Here is a 20,908-nt window from a genome sequence, read left to right on the forward strand (position 1 = left end):
AAAGCCCACCCAAACCACTTTGGAGAACCCTCAGGACTTTCCTGCATGGGTTCATATTTTGATATCATTCCATCTGAAAATATACGTGGTATATATTGTTTTGTCATCTCTTATTTCATTCAGTGTACTGTAAACTTTCCAGTGGGTTAGATATTTTTCTATAACCTGATTTTTTTATGGTTATGTAATATTTCATCATATAGCTTATATGTTTTAACTGGTTTTCTACTGTTGTACATTTACTACCAATAATAAGTATTTCTGTGGTGTATATCATTGCACGTATTCCTAATTATTGTCCTGAAATAATGCCTGGCCATGGAATTGCTTGGCCAAGTGCTTATCAGAAAGGGTTAACACTAGTATTATTAATAAATAGTGATATCTCAAGTACTACTAAACATTGGTCTAATAGGAGGCAATTCCTCTGGAGAGAGCTCTTGAAAACAAAAATGCAACACTTAAAACCTTTCAGTAATGCATAGTAGGGGTGCCTGGCTGACTTAGTGGGTTAAGCGACCAATTCTTGATTCTGTCTCAGGTCATGATCTCATGATTCATGAGATCAAGTTCTGCACTGGGCTCTGTACTGACAGCGTGGAGCCTGCTTGGGACTCTCTCTCTCTCCCTCTTTCCTTGCCGTTTCCTTTCTCATGCATGTACCCGTGTTCTCTCTCTGTCTCAAAATAAATAAACTTGGGAAAAAATGCATTTTAAGGAACAAAAACCATTCAAAATTTATCAGTACAAAGAAACAATTTTGAATTTTTGAAACCCCTTTATAAGCTGATATTTGTTTCCTAAAATTTAAATTAGATACAATATCTTTATGTAGGAGTAGTAGTATCTATTTAAAAGACAGGGAGCCTCAGTGGCTCAGTTGGTTGAGCATCCGACTTTGCCTCAGGTTGTGATCTCACAGTTGGTGAGTTTGAGCCCCGCATCGGGCTCTGTGCTGACAGCTCGGAGCCTGGAGCCTGCTTCAGATTCTGTGTCTCCCCCTCTCTGCCCCTCCCCTGCTCATGCTCTGTCTCTCTCACTCTAAAAAATAAATAAGTATTAAATTTTTTTATTATAAAAAATAAAAGACAATAATGTATAAATTGTTTTTTAGTGATATGTATCATCACCAAGTCATGGAAGTCTGCATGGATATTTTATACTTTACGTGAAAGGTCAGCCTTCCAGAGTTTGTTAATTTTCTAGTACAGAGATTTTTTTTTAATTAAAAAAAATTTTTTTAAATTTATTTCAGAGAGAGAGAGAGAGACAGTGTGATCAGGGGAGGGTCAGAGAGAGAGGGAGACACAGAAACTGAAGCAGGCTGTAGGCTCTGAGCTGGCTGTCAGCACAGAGCCCAATGCGGGGCTCGAACCCATGAACCGTGAGATCATGACCTGAGCCAAAATTGGACGCTTAACTGACTGGGCCACCCAGATGTCCCTACAGAGATTTTTTTTTAAAGGTCCAGTGGTCTGTAAAGGATTAAGTGGATGGTATGACTTGTATCCTTAACTAGATATGAAAAGAAAGGAGTTGTCACCAATACATTTTGCCCAAATGTCCCATTAAAGGCACCCCCAAGAGCAGATCTTGAAAGCTGGTGTAGCCCCGACACCCCTGGCAGTCCCAGCATTCTGTCCTGTAATAACTCATCGGCAACAGGATGAAGTAGTTTATGTTCCAGACTTTGCCTCCTGGTATCTAGATTTTTATAGGTGTTTTGACTGAGGTGTAGAGGAGGCATTTCTTGGCCACTGATTTCTATTCCAGATTGCGGGATGTGAATAATTTGGTAAATTAACATCAATGGGTTAGACTGTTCTTTGTTACCAAAGGCCCCTGGGCTGCCTGTTCCACTGGATGGTCACATTAATTTGTAACCACATGAGGATGGCTGCTGGGCACACACGCCCAAGTCAAATTTCCTTTTGCAGGTTTCCCCCCTATTTTGGACATTCAGGTAGCCACTGAAGTCTGAGGCAGCTCTCTCTTGTGCATTCATAATTCTGACTAAACCTAGGGTTTCCAAAACTAATATCAGAGAGGAAAGATCCAAACCTTAGTGCTTTTGTGGCTTTTTCCCCCCCCCGGGGCCAGCTTTCGGCCATGTTTCCAATGATCAGTCTGTACCCCTAGTTATGCACTAAATGCATAAACTCTGTGTGCTGCAAATGATGTTTTTCTAGCCTGTCCGTATAGCCTATTAAACCAGAGTTGGCAGTTTTCCATCCCTTAGGAGAAGCATTTGGCATAAATAATATTGTCATTTGGGAAGGCTAGACATGGTTTGAAGAAGTGACCTTGTATAAATATTGTCTGAGGTATGACTGAGGCTAAATTATAATACAGGGAGCTAGTATAGTCTGGGCTCTGGGCCCTCTGGTAATGAAGTTGCTTCTGGTAGCAAAGGAACTATTTGAATTGAAAATGTAATCAAATATATCAGATGTTGTTAAAAACACAGGAACCAGCCTACTTATGAACCCCCAGGGTCCAAAGGATGGCAATACAGTACTGGAATTTCTTTGTCATTCAAATGGATTTGTCTGTTTAAGAGACAAAATGTCCTAGAAAGTGCCTTTTGTCTTCACCGCAGAAGTTCCCTCCAGTGTTGAGACTGCTGAGCATGCCAGGCCTTTGTTGATCCTCTGCCCACATGTGGAATGAGCAGTGGGCACAGACCACAGTGTCCCTGGCTGTTTGTGGGTGACTTGGTCAGTAGCACAAACACAACCCCCAATAGCCGGTTACTTTCCATTCCCTTCCCATCATCCATGTTTAGAATTTTATTTCTAGGGGTGCCTGGGTGGCTCAGTCAGTGTAGCATCCAATTTTGGCTCAGTTCATGGGATCAAGCCCTGAGTCAGACTCTACACTGACAGCTTGGAACCTGCTGGGATTCTCTCTCTCCCTCCCTCTCTTTGTACCCCTACCCTGCTCTCTGTCTCTCTTAAAAATAAATAAGTAAACATTAAAAAAAGAAGAAGAATTTTATTTCCTCTTTCCTGGCCTATGTTACTCAAATGCCCTACTAATTATACAGAGCTCCTGACCTTCACTTTATCTTCTTTTATCAATTGATTTGCCAGATCTGTCTTTCAAACACATGATTTTATTTTCATGAATCCATTGATTTATTCATTCCACAAATATTTATTGAATGTGGACCATTTGCCAACCACTTAGCTCTCTGCTATAAGAGTTACAGTCTAATAGAGGAGACAGATATTTGACAAATAATCCAGTACTGAAGAGACAATTATAAAATAGTGTGAGCATTCTGCAGGAATGAGGCAAGATTCTTCGGTAATATAAAGTAAAGACACTTTCTCTGGATAGAAGAGCCAGGGAGGCCCTCTGAGGAAAGATAGTGAAGTTGCAGTGTGAGTACAGATATAGATTTTAGTGTGGCAAAGAAGTAAGCTGGAGAGAGGGACAGGAGGGCCTGGGTGGAGCGTTTTCCTAAAAGAGGAGCAGGCCATGATAGGGAAAGCATAGTGCCATCTGAGGAATGGAGAGAAGGCGGCTGTGATGGAATGTGGAGAATGAGGGCCACACAATGAGGGCTATGTAAGTCATGTTAAGGATTGTGGTCTATGTCTACTAGTTCTGGAAAGTCATTGAAGAGCATGTAAGCAGGCTGTGATTGGATCAGATCTGCATTGAGAAAAGGCCACTTGGGCCACAGTGGGGGGAATTGATTGGCAGTGGCCAGAGAGATCAGAAAGGAGAGATAACAGTGAACCCAGGTATTAGAGTAAAGATGAGAATAAGACATGTTTGAACATTGTTTATATGGGGGAAAAAAAGACACAGTGTTTGATGAGAGATTGGACATGAGGGAGAGGACATCACTGAGGATGACTGTGAGTTTCCAGTGTGTGTAGCTCGATTGGTTTGGCTGCCGTTTACTGAGTGGGGGGTAAAGAGGACTGGAAACATGAGAAAAGACCTGGAATTAGGAGTAAACATGATGATTTTCAAGAAACAGCAAGGAGGAGAGCAGTAAGAGATGAAGACACAGACATGTAATTGGGGAAGCTGGCAGACTGGACCATGCAGAGCCTTGTAGTCCATTGGACAAGGATTTTAGCTTTTAACTGAGTGAGATGGGAAGTTATTGGGAGGTTGCTTTTTGTTTTTTGTTTTGTTTTGTTTGTTTGTTTGTTTGTTTGAGAGAGAGTGTGTATGTGCAAGGTGGGAAGGGACAAAGGGAGAGAGACAAAGTCTCAGGCAGGCTCCACACCAAGTACGGAGCCTGATGTGGTGCCCCATCTCATGACTGTGAGATCATGACCTGAGCTTAAATCAAGAGTTGGACACTTAACTCATTGAGCTACCCACGTGCCCCTATGGGAGGGTTTTGATCAGAGGAATTACATGATCTGACTTAGACTTTTGAAAGATTACTGTGGCTGCTCTATGGAGAAGGCCCCAGGGAGATAAGACCAACATCAAAGACATCAGCTGGGTAACAATTATAATAATCCAAGTGGAAGATGGCAATGGTGGTGACATACTTACATCAGGGTGGTACCTGAGAAGGTGGTAAAAAGTGGTTATAACATGGATAGATTTTTAATACAGAACCAGCAGCATTTTCTGATGCATTGATGTAGTGAGAAAGAAAGAGAAGAATGAACGAGGACACCAAGATTTTTGACTTGAGCTACTGGGAAGATGGATTTCCATTCACAAAGATGTAGAAGATGCCTGGATATTTAGGAGTTCAGTTTTGAATATTATGTTTGACATTCTTAATAGATATCCAAGTAGAAAGATTAAGTAGGCTGATGGACATATGGCCTAAAGTTGAAAGGAGAGATACAGCCTAAAATATAAATTTGATTATATTTGAGGTGCAGATAAATGATACTCAAACTCATGAGAAAGGATGAGTTCACTAGAGGGGAAAGGATAATTAGAAAAGAAATGAAAATGTTTAGAAACTAAGCATAAAGAAGAAAATTATATTCCATGATCAAGGTTGATATCACCAGGAATAATACATACCAACCTCATGTACCCCTTGATATGATGCACTGAGAAGAGTATAACATCACTTCGGTAACATTTTTGCCCCAAAATGCATAATCTCACTCTGGCCATGAGGAAATAGCAGACATCCAAATTGAGAGACATTCTACAAAATAACTGACCAACACTCTTCAAAAGGTCAAGGTCATGAAAGACATGGAATGACTAAGAAACTCACAGATTAAAGAAACTAAAAAGGCATGACAAGTAAATACAATGTAAGATCCCAGATTGTATCCTGGAACAGGAAAAGGATATTAGTGGGAAAACTGTTGAAATTCAAATAAAGACTGTAGTTCAGTTAACAGTACTGGACGAACGGTATTTTCCTGGTTTGGATCAGTACACTACGGTCATATAAAATGTAAACATTAAGGGAAATTGGTTTAAAGAAATGGGTGAATCTTTTATTTTTTGCAGCTTGTCTATAAGTCTAAAATGATTCCAAAAGAAAAAGTTTTAAAAAGTTAGGTTTATGGCTTTTAGACATGTACCCCCCAAGGATGTGGCTGCCTTCATTTCCAATCTTTCTAGCTTGGCAGAGCGATGGCAGGACCACCCAAAGCAGTCTTTAGACTGTGTTACAGACTTTGGACTTTTCTCTAAGAGCCAGTGAAGGATTAGGCAGGGAGTGTGGAGGAAGATGGGAAACTAGACATGTTTGTTTTAGGCAAAAAGAGACAAGAAAACAGAATAAATACTGGGTTAGGCCCAGATTCAGGCAAACACCCAGTTACTCTCAATTATTCATCCTGTTCTCCAAACAGAATTGACCATGAGTTAGTTCATGACTCACAAGGGTGTTAGCACATTGTAACGTCTGGCTGGGAAGATTGCTCAAATCCCAAAGGATTATCCTTGTGGAGCCTTGCAAGTGTCCTGTTTTCTCCCGACACTCCTACAGTGCAGGCAGAACTGTAGAGGGGATTTTAAGCTTGTAAGTCTGAAAGGTAAGTTGTGTGTGCATTATAGCTGACCTTCCCTGATGGAATGTTTCCAGAACAAAACTGGATTGAGATACCAACCTACAGTGAATGAGGAAGTGATCATTAGGAATGGGGTGAGAGACTTTTTCTGCACTCCCTTCTCTGCCAAGTCTGCTGGGGAAGAGGGTCATGGTGACGTGGTGGGGCAGGGAGTATTAGAGAGTCCATCACATCCAAGTTCCCAAGGGTGTTGTGGACCAGTTGGAGATGGTGACTGCGAAGTGCTAATTAGAAAATTACATATTAAGCATTAGCCTTGGGGAAATTATAGAAGTGGTTCATACAGAGGACAAGAAGGTTCCCTGAAGCTGGGGAGTCTATGCCTCTGCTCAAAGAAAGGGTGAACCATTGAGAAACATGTGCTCTTTAATCTGCCTACTGCACTATAGGGAATAGACTAGACATTAGGAGAGTCCTTGGAGTCTAGGGTAAGATCACCCCCAAACCCTCACTATTACCAACCTACTTTATTACCTGACTTGGCAGAAAACTGCAGGTCAGCACCAATGCCTAGATCTCCTCTTAGAAACTCTGAAATCATGAAATATAATACCTTAAGGCTTAGATTCTACAGAATGCTATTATTAATGATAGCTGTCAATTTCTGAATACTTACTACATGCTAGGCTCTTTATTTAATTGCTTCTAATCCTTCCAGCTACGTGCAAAGTAGTCGTTATCATCTCCATATGACAGGGGATTTTACTAGTGAGGAAATAGAGACTTAGCTTGTCTGAAGTTAGACAACTAGTGAGTAACTGAGCCAGGATTTGAACCCAGGCCTGGCTTCCTGCAGAATCCCAGAGTTCTCCACTAAAATTAATGCCTTCCTAATATTGAATGAACCCATGGAGCCAGGAGCAAGTAATCCCCTGTGAGAACATGAGCAACTCTGGGAAGTGAAGCAACTGGCATTGATCCAATTTTATAGACAGATGTCAATGTGCAGGCCTTTGGGAAGTTTCGCTAGGGATGTGGAATCAGCAGCCCATGACTCATCAGACTAGATTCGGGGGAGGCTGCCTGATGGTAAGGCTATAGGCAGTTTACAGTAACTAAGGTCTGTGAAGAGTGAGGGGGAAGAGCATGGCGAGTCATGACCAGCACACCTGGGCTCCTGATGTTGGAAACTCATGAGGATGTTCTGTCAGTGTTGGCCTGAAGCTCCATTTCTGGCTTAAATTTGGGTGGCTTACCAAGCCTCAAAGGCGGAAGCAACAAATCACGTTGAGAGTTTGACAGTGAGCGAGGTTCAGGGTTCAAGCTGGCTCTTTTCTACAGGCTTGATGTGTGAAGAGGGGCAGAGAAGCTTCTTCCCCACCATCAGAGTCTGTTATCTACCCTGGGTGTCCCACACACAAAAAGGTAGCCAGGCCCCAACCCCACTTTCTGGAAGGGAAAGGGGTTCTTTGATGTGGAATTATAGAGGAGTCCAGGCCCACAAAAGACATTATATGTAACAAGCTACCATATTGACAAAATAGATATACTATTAGCTATTTTCATTAAGTTCAAGCAATAAGGCAAGAGCATTTTGGGTGTTGGGGATATTTAAGAAGTCAGTGTTTTCCAGAAAAGGTAAAAGAAAAGAAAAAAGAAAAGTCACCTTCTCATTGTGGGTATTGAGGAGACAGCACTATTTAAACGCTCCAACCCCTGCCTTTTACTTATTCTATCTTCCACTGTTGCTTTCCTTAGCCTTTGTTCCAGTTATATTATTTTCTTGCTGGTCTGCTTTTACATGTTTCTCTCTCTCCCTGGCATAGCCCCTACCTGATTCCTCTCCCTGCTCCCTATCAGCTCAGTCNACTAGACTTCTCTACAAGGATGTCCCACTGGCTCCTCCTAGTGAACTGACCTGCACTTCCACATGGGTTCCTTATCATTTCGTCTTCTCCATTGACCATCTTTGATTCTTCTTTCCCCACCTCCTTTATTCAATCACCCAGTAAGTCCTGTCCATTCAGATAACAATAAGATTGAACCCTTAATATACTTTAGGTATTGTCAAAAGTATTAAACATATGTGAACTCACTTAAGCCTCAGAAAACAACACTATAAAGTGGAACCTATCATACTTTATAGATGAGGAAATGGAGGCAAAAGACCAAAAGTAATTTGCCTAAAAACACACAGCTAAAAAGTGATGGAACCAGGATTGGAACTCCAAAGTCTTAACTCCTAAATATGTCTCAGTCGTCACAGGCCACCATAATCCCATTTCCCCCTGTAATCTACCCTCATAATGCAGTTAGAGTGAGTCTCCTGAGTGAACTTTCCTTAAAACCTTCCAGCTTCCTATTTCGCTCCAGACAGACCCCATATGTCTTAAGGCAACAGAAAAGACACGTCTCCTGTATGCCCCTGCCCCCCTTCCAGCCTTATTTCATGCCACAGCTCACCTCAATTCCTGGATCCAGGACTTCCTGTCTGTGGAGCACTATGGTCTCCTCTTCTCTCTGCCTGGACACACTCTCTTCGCCCTCGGATCTCAGCATGGATGTCACGTCTTCAGCAAGCTCTCCTTGCCCCTTGACTCCTTGGTCCTGCCATGGCATCCAGTGCTTACCTCTTTGCAACAGCCATCCTACCCTTACAGAGTCGGCTTCATTTCTCTGTCTCCTGCATTAGCTGCAAGCTCTCTGAATGCAGATATTGGGTCTTGTTTTCAGTGAATCCCCCAGGAATAGCCAAGTATTCAACAAATGTTTGTTAAATGAAGGAGTAAAGGGTATCAAATGTCTGACCCGGCTGATTGTATAAAGGTCCCTATCCCTACATCTTCCCAATTATATTACATGCAAAATTGCCAGATCTGTGAGTGAAGATTGGTATTAAAGTACAGATGACATGAAGAGGGACCACAAAGGGAAATAGCTACTCTTCCCTTGATACAACATCAACTTTCACTTGCCACAGGATACAGAAGCCTTCTTGGGACTTTTTGCTTGAGAGTTTGGTTTTTAATCATTTGCCCTGCCTGTATCCACTAACCAGAAGACTCTGAGAATTCAGGCTACCTGCAGTTCCTTCCCGGTGTCGTCGCTACTCATTTACTGGCTTTTGGACTTGGACATAGCTCTACCAAGCCTCATTTTATTCATTTGAAAAAGACCACCTGGGCTTCAATTTGGGGAAGTATAACAAATTAGATGCCCTGACTAACCCTTCCAACTGAAACCTCTAAAATGAAGTAAGACAAAAAGAAAGTGTCCTAAAAGTAAAGAATCTGGGAATCTCAGGACTCCTGGGTGGCTCAGTAGGTTAAGCTTCCAACTCTTGATCTCAGCTCAGGTCATGATGCCACAATTCAGGAGACAGAGCACCGTGTCAGGCTCTGTGCTGACAGCGCAGAATCCCTGCTTGGGATTCTTGTTCTCTCCCTCTCTGTCTGCCCCTCTCCTATTCCCATGCACTCTCTCTCAAGGTAGAAAATTAAACTTAAAGGGCCACCTGGGTGGCTCAGTCGGTTAAGCGCCCGACTTCGGCTCAGGTCATGATCTCACAGTTCGTGGGTTCAAGCCCCGTGTCGGGCTCTGTGCTGACAGCTAGCTCAGAGCCTGGAGGCTGTTTCAGATTCTGTGTCTCCCTCTCTCTCTGACCCTGCCCTGTTCATGCTGTCTTTCTCTTTCTCTTTCTCAGAAATAAATAAAACAAAAGAAATTTTTTTTAAAAAAGAAAATTAAACCTTAAAAAAAAGAATCTTTGAATCCCAAAAATGAGTAAGAGCAGAAACTCAGAGGTAACAGAAAACAAGGTGATTTTTCTCTCTGTGGTTTTTCCCTTGGCCAGAAAATTTGAACTTCTATTTTGATAGATGTTCAAGTCTTGAGAGATAGGAGATAGAGCCTTGAGCTTGCCCAGAATGGAAATTGAATAAATATAAACCGGGATCCCAAAGGCATGAGCCAGAAAACAACTCTGCTACACAGAAAGTGAGAACAAGGAGACTTGCTTATATTGACCTAGTCACTGGGCAGAGGCACAGAACAGCTCCTCCCCCAAGATTATATAACCATAACTGAACCCTCATAAGGAGTTTTCAGTCTGCATTCATGCCACCTGAGTGGTCAAAAGACATTGTATGAAGAAGCAACTTAAAGTAGTATCAGAATAGTGCCCCAGGAGACTGGCAGAAGTAACTTGAATCTTCTTGAAAGGAACTCAATTTCAACTCAAGCCTTTAACATTTTTTTCCCCACATAAAATTACAAGGAAAATGAACAACTTGTGATAAAAATCAAAAACTTTCTAGGAAAACAGTACACTGTGTATGAAAACACAAAGGAAAAAAGATAGCAGAAGCAAAATTGCAATTATGAAAATATTTAATAGATAAAAAGAAGACATTATGAGCAACTTTATACTAATGAATTAAAAAACTTAAACAAACAACTAGAGGTAAAAAGGAGATATATTTAACCTGGAAAACAGTATCCACAGAAAATATTTAATTTAAAAGAAAATACTGAAAATGTTCTTTATTTTATTTTAAATACAATCTACTCCCCAACATGGAGCTCTAACTCATGACCCCAAGATCAAGGTGTCTGACTGAGCCATCCAGGTGCCCTAAGCATTGAAAATGTTCCACTTAAGATCCAAAAAAAGAAAAAGAGGTCCATTAGACATCCAGTATTTTACTGGAAACCCTACTCAATGCAGTGACTAGAAAATTAGAAAAGATAAGATAGGGGGAAAAAATAACATCATTTGCATAGCTAGTGCTTGAAAATTTAAGTGGAGAGAAAAGCCAAAAGGATCTATAGATTGAGGATGAATAAATGAGTTTACAGAAAGACTGGATGCAAGAGCAATAAATGAATAGTCGGTCACATTCATCATCAGTGCTCAATAAAAAAAAAAAGTATTTTAAAGAAAATAATCATTATGGAAACACCAAAATATAAGTAGGAACAAATCTAAGAAGAAAATGTGAAAGTTCTTTGTGAAGAAAATTATAACACTGTATTGAAAGGTTGAAGTAGATCTAATAAATGGAGCCAGATAGCAGATTTTTCAATAGGGAAAATAGCTTAAGTATTGTTAAATATAGAGTTTCAATAGAATTCTAGTCAGTATTCTTCAGAGATTTTTCTGGGGCTAGACTAATCAATACTAGAATTTTTATGAAACAGTAGAAGGCCTAGAATAGCCAGTACTCTTGAAAAGATGAAAAGAAGCTGGGGAATTCAACCTACCATATATCAAGACCTAATTGAGCTACAGGAATTAAGTCAGTGTGATATTGGTGCAAGAACAGACAAACAGATCAGTGGAAGAGAATAGAGGGCTCGAAACAAACATGGACATATGGAAACGTGAATTAAGGCAAGTAGCCATTGTAGATAGCATGGAAAGAAATAAATGGTGTGGGGATAATTGGTAATTCATATGGAAAAACCTGAAATTAAATACCAATTTACACCACATACAAATGGCAAGTTTAAGTACAATAAAGACTTACATATGAAGGGCAAAGTATAAACTTTTTAGAAGACAAGTTAGAAGAATATCTTTATGATACTCTAGAGCAAAGAAGGATTTCTTTAAGCAAAATACAAAAACACAGACCATAAAATAAATATTGAAAAATTCAAATCTGTTGAAGGTCTCTTGTTAAAAAACATCGTATAGAAAGTATAAAGAAGTCATACGGATGAAGATATTTCAATACATAAAATCAATAATCAAAAAGACTAGTACCCAGTGTATTTTAAAAATCCATATAAATCAGTAAGAAAAAGTGTAATCCAGGAGGAAAATGGACAAAAATAGGTTCTTTATGAGAGAGAGGTTCAACCTTACTAATGCTCATTCTTTTTATTAATCTAGAAAATACATCTTAGAATTATAATTTCTTTTTTTTTTAATAGTTTATTGTCAAATTAGTTTCCACATAACACTCAGTGCTCATCCCCACAAGTGTCCTCCTCCATGCCCATCCCCCCCTCCCCCCACATCCATCTTAGAATTATAATTTCTGGGGCACCTAAGCAGCCCAGCTAGTTAAGCGTCTGATTCTAGATCTCACCTCAGGTCTTGATCTCAGGGTTGTAAGTTTAAGTCCTGTGCTGGGCTGGGCTCCTCACTGGGTGTGAAGCCCACTTTAAACACACCACACACACACACACACACACACCATCTGATAAATCCAGATGTTGGCCAACCTGTAATGATACCTCTCATCCACTTTAGCAGGAATGTAGCTTGATATAAGCATAACACGTTGGCATTCCCTAGTTAAGTTAAAATGTGCTCATCCTAAACCCATCCATTATATTTCTGAGTATGTAGCCTAGGGAAATTCTTACTATGTGCCATGAAAGACAGTAGAAGAATGTATGAGCAGCATTGTTCATAATAGCTCTGATTCATATCACTCCAAATATCCGTAAAGAGTAGAATAGATAGATTGTGGGGGGTTTTTTATACAAAGGAAAATTACACAGCAGAGAAAATAATCAGGCTATTTTTACATGTAGCAACATGGATAAGTCTTTAAAAACATAATGATGATTGAAAGAAATAAGCTACTAAGACTACTATAAGCAGTATGATTCCATTCACATAATGAATAAAGTTGACAAAATGAAGTATTAAACTCTAAGAGATGCATACAGAGTCAGTAAACTATAAAGAAAAGATGGGCTATGATTAATACAGAATTCAGATGCTATTTTTTCCTGCAAGGAAGAGAGGGTGGTTTCATTGGAGAGAGATCCACAGAAACCTCTAGGATACTGGAACTATCCTGTTTCTTATCCTGGACAGTGGTTATACTTTCTATTATTAAAAAAAATTTACAGATAAAATTTATTCATTTTAAAATATGTACTCTGTGACTAAATGAAAAGTCTGGTTTGTGCTATTATGGCAAAGGTTAAAAGGTTGAATGACACAAAGTGTAAAGTGCCAGGCATCTAAGAAGTGCTCACTATGATATGTGTCCAAATTTTAAAAATAGAATAAAATGGCTCCTCTCTGAGGCACAGAGGAGTGGGCTGTGGATACCAGGATAGATTCTTACGGACCCCAAGTAAGGATGCAGAGACTTGGACATTGGCTGGAGCTGATCCAATCCTTGAGAAATCTGCCAAGGAAAGCAGGCAGACACATTCCAGAAGATGGCATGTTTACAGCTGCTTGGCCCAACACCACTGCCATAAAAGCAGCCAGCCTATATCCCTTTCTTCTTGTCCACAGATGAGCCCCAGGACATTATACCTTTCCTGGGAGGAAATAATGTTTTCTAAGAGAAGTTGAGCCTCATTCACCGTGTCTACTCTCTACCCACCAGCCATGTGGAGATTTAGCAGAGAAAGATGTGGCCATCAGGGAGTGCTTATCCACCTCGTCCCTGCTCATAGGCAGAGGGTCTCAAATATATTGGCTGAAGGCCAGGTCTTCCTGGGGTGGCCTTCCGGGTCTTTTAACAAACCTTAACTGAACATCTGCTAACTGCAAGATACTTTACCAGACACGTGGTGTTACTGGTTGAATTGTGTCNCGCCAAAGTATGTTAAGGTCCTAATTCACAGTGCCTGTAAATGTGACCTTGTTTGGAAATAAGGTCTTTGCAGATGATCCAGTGGGCCCTAGTCCAAAGTGACAGTTTTCTTATGAAAGGGAAACATGGACACAGGCACATAGGGAAAAGGCCATGTGAAGATGAGCATTTTCCTGCCATAAGCTAAGGAACTGCCAGAAGCCAGGAGAGAGGCCTGGCTCTCTCCCTTAGTCCCTTAGCACTGCGCACACCTCGACCTCACACTTCAGTCCCTAGAACTGCGACTCCATACATTTCTGTGTGTTAAGCCCCCTGGTTTGTCGTACTTTATTTTGGCAATCCCAGGAAACTAATACAAATGGTGGACACGGAAGTGAGAAAGACAGAAGTCCCTGACCTCAAGGAGCTTACTATCTCCTTGGGCATGGGAAAACAGCTGTATTTCAAGCAGAATGAAACAAGTAAAAAGGCAAAAAGGCAAGGAAGGCCTCTGGCTGTATAGGCTAGAGGGCGAGGAGTTCTAACTGCAGAGGATGATATACGGTTTCACACGGCCATTTATTTATCCTTTCTTCCACATCTTCATTTATTCACAGGGGTTGTAGAATGTACTGAATAAGAGTCCAGGCTTTGAAATCAAATAAGAGTTCATATTTCAAGTCAGGTGGTTCCTAGGTGTATGATACCAGGGAAGTTTCCCTCATTTATAAAATGAGGATAATCATACCTACCTGACAGTGCTTGACACATAGTAACTGTTCCATAAAGACAGACAACTTCTTGGCAGCATTACTATTCATCCAACTAAAGTTTACTGTGTCTGCTATGAGCCAGACAGCATGTTAGAGATACAAAAATAAGACAATAGTTCCTGCCTTCCCCAAGGTCACAGGCTAGCTCCTTTCCTGACGTGGAGACAGATATAAAGCAAACAGTTACAACACAATAGGTAAGTACTCATAGACATAGGGATCAAGGGAGAGACAAGTTGGGAGTGTCTTGTCCTGAATGAGGCAGGGATGAAGGTAGAGGCAGAGAAGAGGTGATGCCTGAGATGAGTTTTGAAGGACGAGTAAGAGTTTGTTTGGGAGAGAGCCATTCTAAGGAGTGAGAAGGAATGTGTATCAAGCAACAGAAATAGAGAACAGGCGACGTTTGGAGAAGGGCAAACAGTTTGGTGCAGCTGAAGCACGGGATCCTGAGTGAGGAGAGAGTCTTGGGAAGATGAGCCAAGGCCATGTTGTGAGAAGTTCCATATGCCAGCCTGAGGAATTTGGACTTTATCTAAAGGCAATGAAAGCTTTTGAGTTTTTTAAATAGTGGATGGTAAGCAAGGGAGTGATGTGGTAAGGCTTGCTTTTAGATGTATTGCTCTAGCATTAGTGTGGATGTGAGAAAAGGGGCAGGGGAGCCTGTTAGGAGGTTATCACATTAGTCAAGACCACAGACTCTGAAGACTAGAACTGAGTCAGTGGTGGTGGGATAGACTTGGGAAACAGAAGATAGTGTTAACTGACATCTGCAATGCCTGGCAGCTGCCCAGCATTTCCCAAACACCCTTCCCATGATTGGGGAATTTCCCAGCTGATGTGTCCGTTCTCCTCAAAGAAGAAGCCAGAAACTCGCTTTCCCAGGGTCCCTGTCAGATGGGGCGCATGCATATAATCTGGCCTCTGCCCATCAGGACTTTGTTTTGGAAAAGGGGGTTGTGAAGAAGAAGATAGCACATGGAATCCATTCTGATGAGGGTAGTGGGGGGACCCTGCGGTCACTCTCTCCCCAGAGGTTTGCCGGTGATGCACAGTGTGCCAGCCGGGTGTCTACTGGACAGCCTGGCTCACAGGCCTTCCTGAAGATTCTCTGTGCTACCTAACAACTCAATGAATTCTTTTTGTTTTGTTTTTGTTTTGCTTAAACCAGCTAGAGTGGGTTCTATTATTTGTAACTAAGAACACAATCTGATACAAATAGAAATGACAGGATTTGGTGATAGATTGGTGGTGAGAGAGAACATGAAATCTACAATGATGCCCAGATTTCCGTCTTCAGTGCCTGGGTGAATGGTGATGCTGTTAGTTAACCTTGGGAATGAGGATTGAAGAGCAGCTGGGGGGGAAGAGAGCAGGAAGTAATAATGAGCTCAGTTTTCAACATGCTGAGTTTGAGTTTCCTTTGGGACATATGGGTCATAGACACATGAGATATATGGATCTGGATATCAGTAAGGAAGTCTAAATAATGAACATTAGGCTTGTTAGAATATATTTTTCATTTAATTAATATTAATTGAACACTTAAAATGTTACAGTCACTGGGAAAACAACTGTAAATAAGATTTCTGCTCATAAAATCTATCATTTATCATAAATAAATAAACAGGCAAATAGAAAATGTAGATATGTACTACGAAGAAGAGTGGAATAAGGAGATAGAGAGTGATGGTTGGAGGTGGAGTTGGGAAGTGTGTCCAGGGAAGTTGTCTCTGTGGAGGTGACATTTGAATAGAATTAGGGGATAAGCTCTAAAAAGGTTTGGGGATAAGGAAAAGCAATCTAGGCAAAGGGAATAGCAAATGCAAAGTGTTTAAGGAACAGCAAGAAGGCCAATATGATTAGAGTGAAATGAGCAAGAGGAGAGTGGTATTTCATTCTGAGTTTGATGAGAAGCCTGTAGAGGGTTCTGAGCAGAGAGAGAAATGATGCGACTTATGCTTTTAAAGATCACAGCTGCCACGTGGAGTAGTATCTTTGAGGGAACAAGAGTAGAAGAAAATAGGCCAGCCAGGAGGCTAGTGCAGTAATCCAGGCAGGAGATGGTGGTGGCTTAGACAGAAGAGGCGATGGGGTTGGCAGGTGGTGAGAAATGGTTAAACACTGGGTGTCTTTAGAAGGGACAACCAATAGAACTTGCCAGTGGGATTGTTGTGGAGGTTCGGGAGAGAGAAATCTTGGAGAGTGACTCCCATGTTTTAGGCCTACAGAACTAGGTGACCAGTGGTATGCTTCATTTATTTTTTTTAAGTTTGTTGATTTATTTTGAGAGTGAGAGCACATGCGGACATGAGTGGGGGGATGGGCAGAGAGAGAGGGAGAGAGAGAATCCCAAGCTGGCTCCTCACTGTCAGTGCGCAGAGCCAGATGCGGGTTTCAAACTCATGAACGGTGAGATCATGACCTGAGCCAAAATCAAGAGTTGGACGCTTAACTGACTGAACCACCCAGGTGCCCCAGTGGTATGCTTTAATGGGGGGGGGAGTGAGAGCTTGTTGAGGAGTAGTGGTAGAAATAACAATATTTTGATTTCAAAGTAAGTCGGAGATGTCTATTAAACACCAAGACAGAAAGGTTGGGAGAAGACTGATCAATTTGGACATCATCCTCTCAGAGATAGTATTTAGCCATCTTCCTTCCCTTCCCTCTCCCATAAATCCGTTCTCAAATCCCCCCTGCAGCCTCCGGGAAGCTTCCTGTCATGGGTGACTTATGAAAGGAATCTTTATCTTTCCTCTCTGGCACAAGTCTTTCCCCAGGAGGTCTGTGCTGAGCCTACCACAAGTAAAATCTAGAAAACAGAAAAAGCAGAAAACCAAGGCAAGACATTTTAAAGAAAAGTACATGGTATTGCAGTGCATTATGAATTTAAAAATTGTAAGTTGATTGATTATATATGTGTGCTGCATGTTTTGGGATTTAAACTTCTGTAAAGCAGCAGTTGTTCTGTTTTATGTTTTCTTGGGAGGCAGTTTAGAGAGGTGGTTAAGATCACTGGCCTTGGACTCCTACTCCTTGAGTCCAATCTAGAGATGTGTAATTCTGGTCTAGTTATTAAATCTCTCAGCACCTAAGTATTCTCATATGTTAGATAAAGGTTGTAATAGAACTACCATTTTAGGGCTATCCTAAAGATTAAATGACTGAGTGTGAGTAAAGCCCTTAGGTTGGTGCCCATGTTGAATGAGCTCAATAATCCCTGGCTGTTAGTACATTTTATGCGTTCTACAGGAACGTAGCATATTGTAGATCCCACATAGGAAACGCTCACGCAGAGGCTAAAATATTCCTATAAGAATGTTGTAGGAGGAACACCTTACTGGGAGAGGCAGAGTTTCTGGATCTAAAGCGTTCTAATTTTGGATTCTTTTCCATTCTATGAAGTAACTCCTGTGCTGTCTGGGAGTATGGTATGTTGACTGACCATGTGACAAAGGGTGAGGCTGGTGAAAACAGGGAACTTCTTGGTTTCCTTTAGATGCCGTCATTTTTCTTGAGATGCTTACTCTTATCCCAGATGTCAGAGGATCTGCTGTGCTTTCTGCCTACATGGGTTTCCTGCCTCTGTACTCCTTCTATCCAGACTCCTGATTCTTTAGGTGAGAGTCTGCTATGCAGCTGACCGTAGGGTTTAGTTCTTCATCATGCCTTGTAGGCAGTATTCACGTTTTAGCACAGGCCACTATGACAAGTTTGCAGAGGTGAGTAGTGATGAGCACACCGAAGGAGGGAGGGGATTGCGAACCTGCACTGGACACTGTAGTGGGATTTAGATGGTTGCACGTCCCTGTGGCCCATCCTACTAGAGACCTGGGGAAAGTTATTCTAGAAGGAACTGAATGTCTAAAATCTAAGCTCTGGAGAAGAGGAAGTGAAGTTTGTACACCCACCCGTGGTCACCATGCTTACATATAGCACTGGACTCTATGTTCTCTGGAGAGAACGGATAAGATCTTTAAGTCTGAGAACAAAGACAGTAAAACTCGCCTGCAGCTGTGTTTCAGTGTTGTGCTGCTATTCTGATGTAGGTGCATTCCCTGCACTTGCTTCAGAAAATCCAGCTCAACCAATGTATGTGGTTTGCATTAAAACACACACACACACACACACACACACACACACAAAGAACCTAATACAGTGTCAGCTCCAGGTGGTTCCTTTCTTTTTCTTTTGTATTAAATCTGTTTAATATCTTTAATAATTCTATTACTTCTAAAATCCTTCCACAAAGGGCAGTAGAGTTCTTCAGTTTATTGCAAACATGTCTTTTTTTTTTTTTTTTTTTTTAAAGCCAACCTTAATGTTGAAGCTCTAATACAAATTTTTAGTTACTGGCACTATACTATAAAGCCAAATATTGTCCTTGTTTTAAACTGGACATATTTCGCTGGGGAATATCTCCAACACATTTTTTCTTCTATATATCTACATCCAATAGTGGTATTTTATAGGCTAATTTAAAAACAAATGCAAATTTTAAAAAAATTAATGAAAGCCATGTTTTGCTCAGGAACACTGTTGTATACCTACCATATAGGTTGTTTTTACAGAAGGCAGTAGTTTACCAAACTTCAATGGCAAAACACTAAGTTGTGAGTTTGGCATTGTTCCCCTCGCTGTTTCTCACTGGAGAATCTGGCCTTGAGTGATGTTGGCAAACCACCTTGTTGCCACCATTTCTCTTCTTATAGGTGACTCCACTGTGATAGAATATTTGTATCTTTAAGATGCAAGGCCTAGCAAAAAGCCTCCCACAAATCCACTGGATATCAACATGTCCTGTTTGATAAATTCTGTTGCTTCCTCAGTTATGTTGTTGATTTTAGGTGCTGCCTTCTTTGCTCGATTCTCAATCTGTCTTTTCATTCTGTTTACATCTTTTTCAACTCTCTTTCAGTCAATTTGCACACAGCCACTGTGACCGGCAGTCTGAAGAAGAGGGAAGCCACCACCTACTGCAGTCACTGCAAGCTTTTCGACTCTCTGGAACAAAAATTCCCACACACCAGCCGGTCACTCCACACATTACAATCTGGGTGGCTACTGAGTATTTTTCTACCACGCATCTGGAACTGTGGCCAAACACTCGATTCCACCAATGGTGTCTTCTTGCATACTCCATTCTACCCAACCCTTCATAAGCCTCTTCATCGCCTTAATACTCTTATGGGGAGGGGGGTTCTGGGGTCACCATGATACCCCTGTCACAGTTGATTCCTTTCAGATGTAACTGAACCAATCATCACTCTGTCCTCTGCCCCTCCCTCGCGGAGACTGAGGAATGTGGTCCTTGCCCACGTATTTAATGGAAGGTCTCACAAGGGGAAATGCTAACACTTTCTCTGGGTCTTTGCATAACCAAGTGAGCAGCCAATTAAAAGCTCTTCCTGAAAGGACATAACAGCCAAATTGCCTGGGTGATTCCAGATTGGATCCTGAATAAAAAATGAATGAATGAATGAGTGAATGAATGAATGAATAAAGAATTGTCAAAGAAATTTTGGGACAATTGAAGACTGTTGAGTATGGATTGCATATTAATTAGATTCTCATTATTCAGAATGTGGACCACTGACCACACCAGCAGCATCACCTAGGAGCTTGTTAGGAAATGCAGTATAGGGAGGGACTAGGTGGCTTGATCTCTTAAGCATCTGACTTTGACTCAGATCATGTTCTCAGATGTTTGTGAGCTTGAGCCCTGCATCGGGCTCTGTGCTGTCAGCCAAAGCCCCTTCAAGAACTTGTTCCCTGTCTCTCTGCTCCTCACCTGCTCCCACACACACTCTTTCTCTCTCTCAAAAATAAACATTAAAAAAGTTAAATAAATTATGGGCACCTGAGGGTCCGACTTCGGCTCAGGTCATGATCTTGCAGTTGGTGACTCAGAGCCTAGAGTCAGGCTCTGTGCTGACAGCTCCGAGCCTGGAGCCTGCTTCGGATTCCATGTCTCTCTCTTTCTCTGCCCCTCCCCCACTTGCACTCTGTCTCTGTCTCTCTCTCAAGATAAATAAACATAATTTTTTAAAATAAATAAATAAATAAAAATAGAAACGCTGCATCAGTCCCCACCCCAGGTGGTTTATATGTACATTAAAGATTGAGAAGCATGTGTGTGGGCGTACATGCAGGTGGGTGTACATGCACATTCTAAGTAGACTTCGGAGGTATGTTTACAAACCAGACTGCAAGTGATGCTTTCAAAGGAACTGGATCCTGGACTCCTACAAGGCATTGTGGACTGTCCAGCTGTAGCCGTTAGTCTTCTTCTAAGTGGATAGACCAGACACGGAGATATCTACTGCACCAAGAAGAGGAGGAATGATGGAATTAGACCAGCCCCACAGCAAGAAGCTCCGGAGTCCCAAAGGTGCCTGGGGATTCATTGCCACTATGCGACAAGAAGTCAACAAGGTTAGGAGTTTGGGTGTATCCCCTTAACTTGGTGGGGAATTTTTTTCCCTTTGTTGGATGACACAGTTTAAAATTCCTTCCTTCATGTGTTGTAATTCCCTCTGGTTTTCCCCAACCCTTTACTGTGGTTGGACAACACCCCTTCAACTTTGTGTGTTGGTGACAGGGGAGAAGTGAGACCTTCCCT

At 41.5% G+C, this 20,908-nt stretch overlaps 1 pseudogene; it reads right to left on the reverse strand.

Annotated features, from left to right (window-relative positions):
• Positions 1 to 19,029: 19,029 nt before the first annotated feature.
• Positions 19,030 to 19,501, reverse strand: LOC144239513 (FUN14 domain-containing protein 1-like; annotated as a pseudogene).
• Positions 19,502 to 20,908: the final 1,407 nt, after the last annotated feature.

Source organism: Crocuta crocuta, unplaced genomic scaffold (assembly GCF_008692635.1).
Source record: "Crocuta crocuta isolate KB4526 unplaced genomic scaffold, BGI_CrCroc_1.0 scaffold383, whole genome shotgun sequence".
Classification (NCBI taxonomy): domain Eukaryota; kingdom Metazoa; phylum Chordata; class Mammalia; order Carnivora; family Hyaenidae; genus Crocuta; species Crocuta crocuta.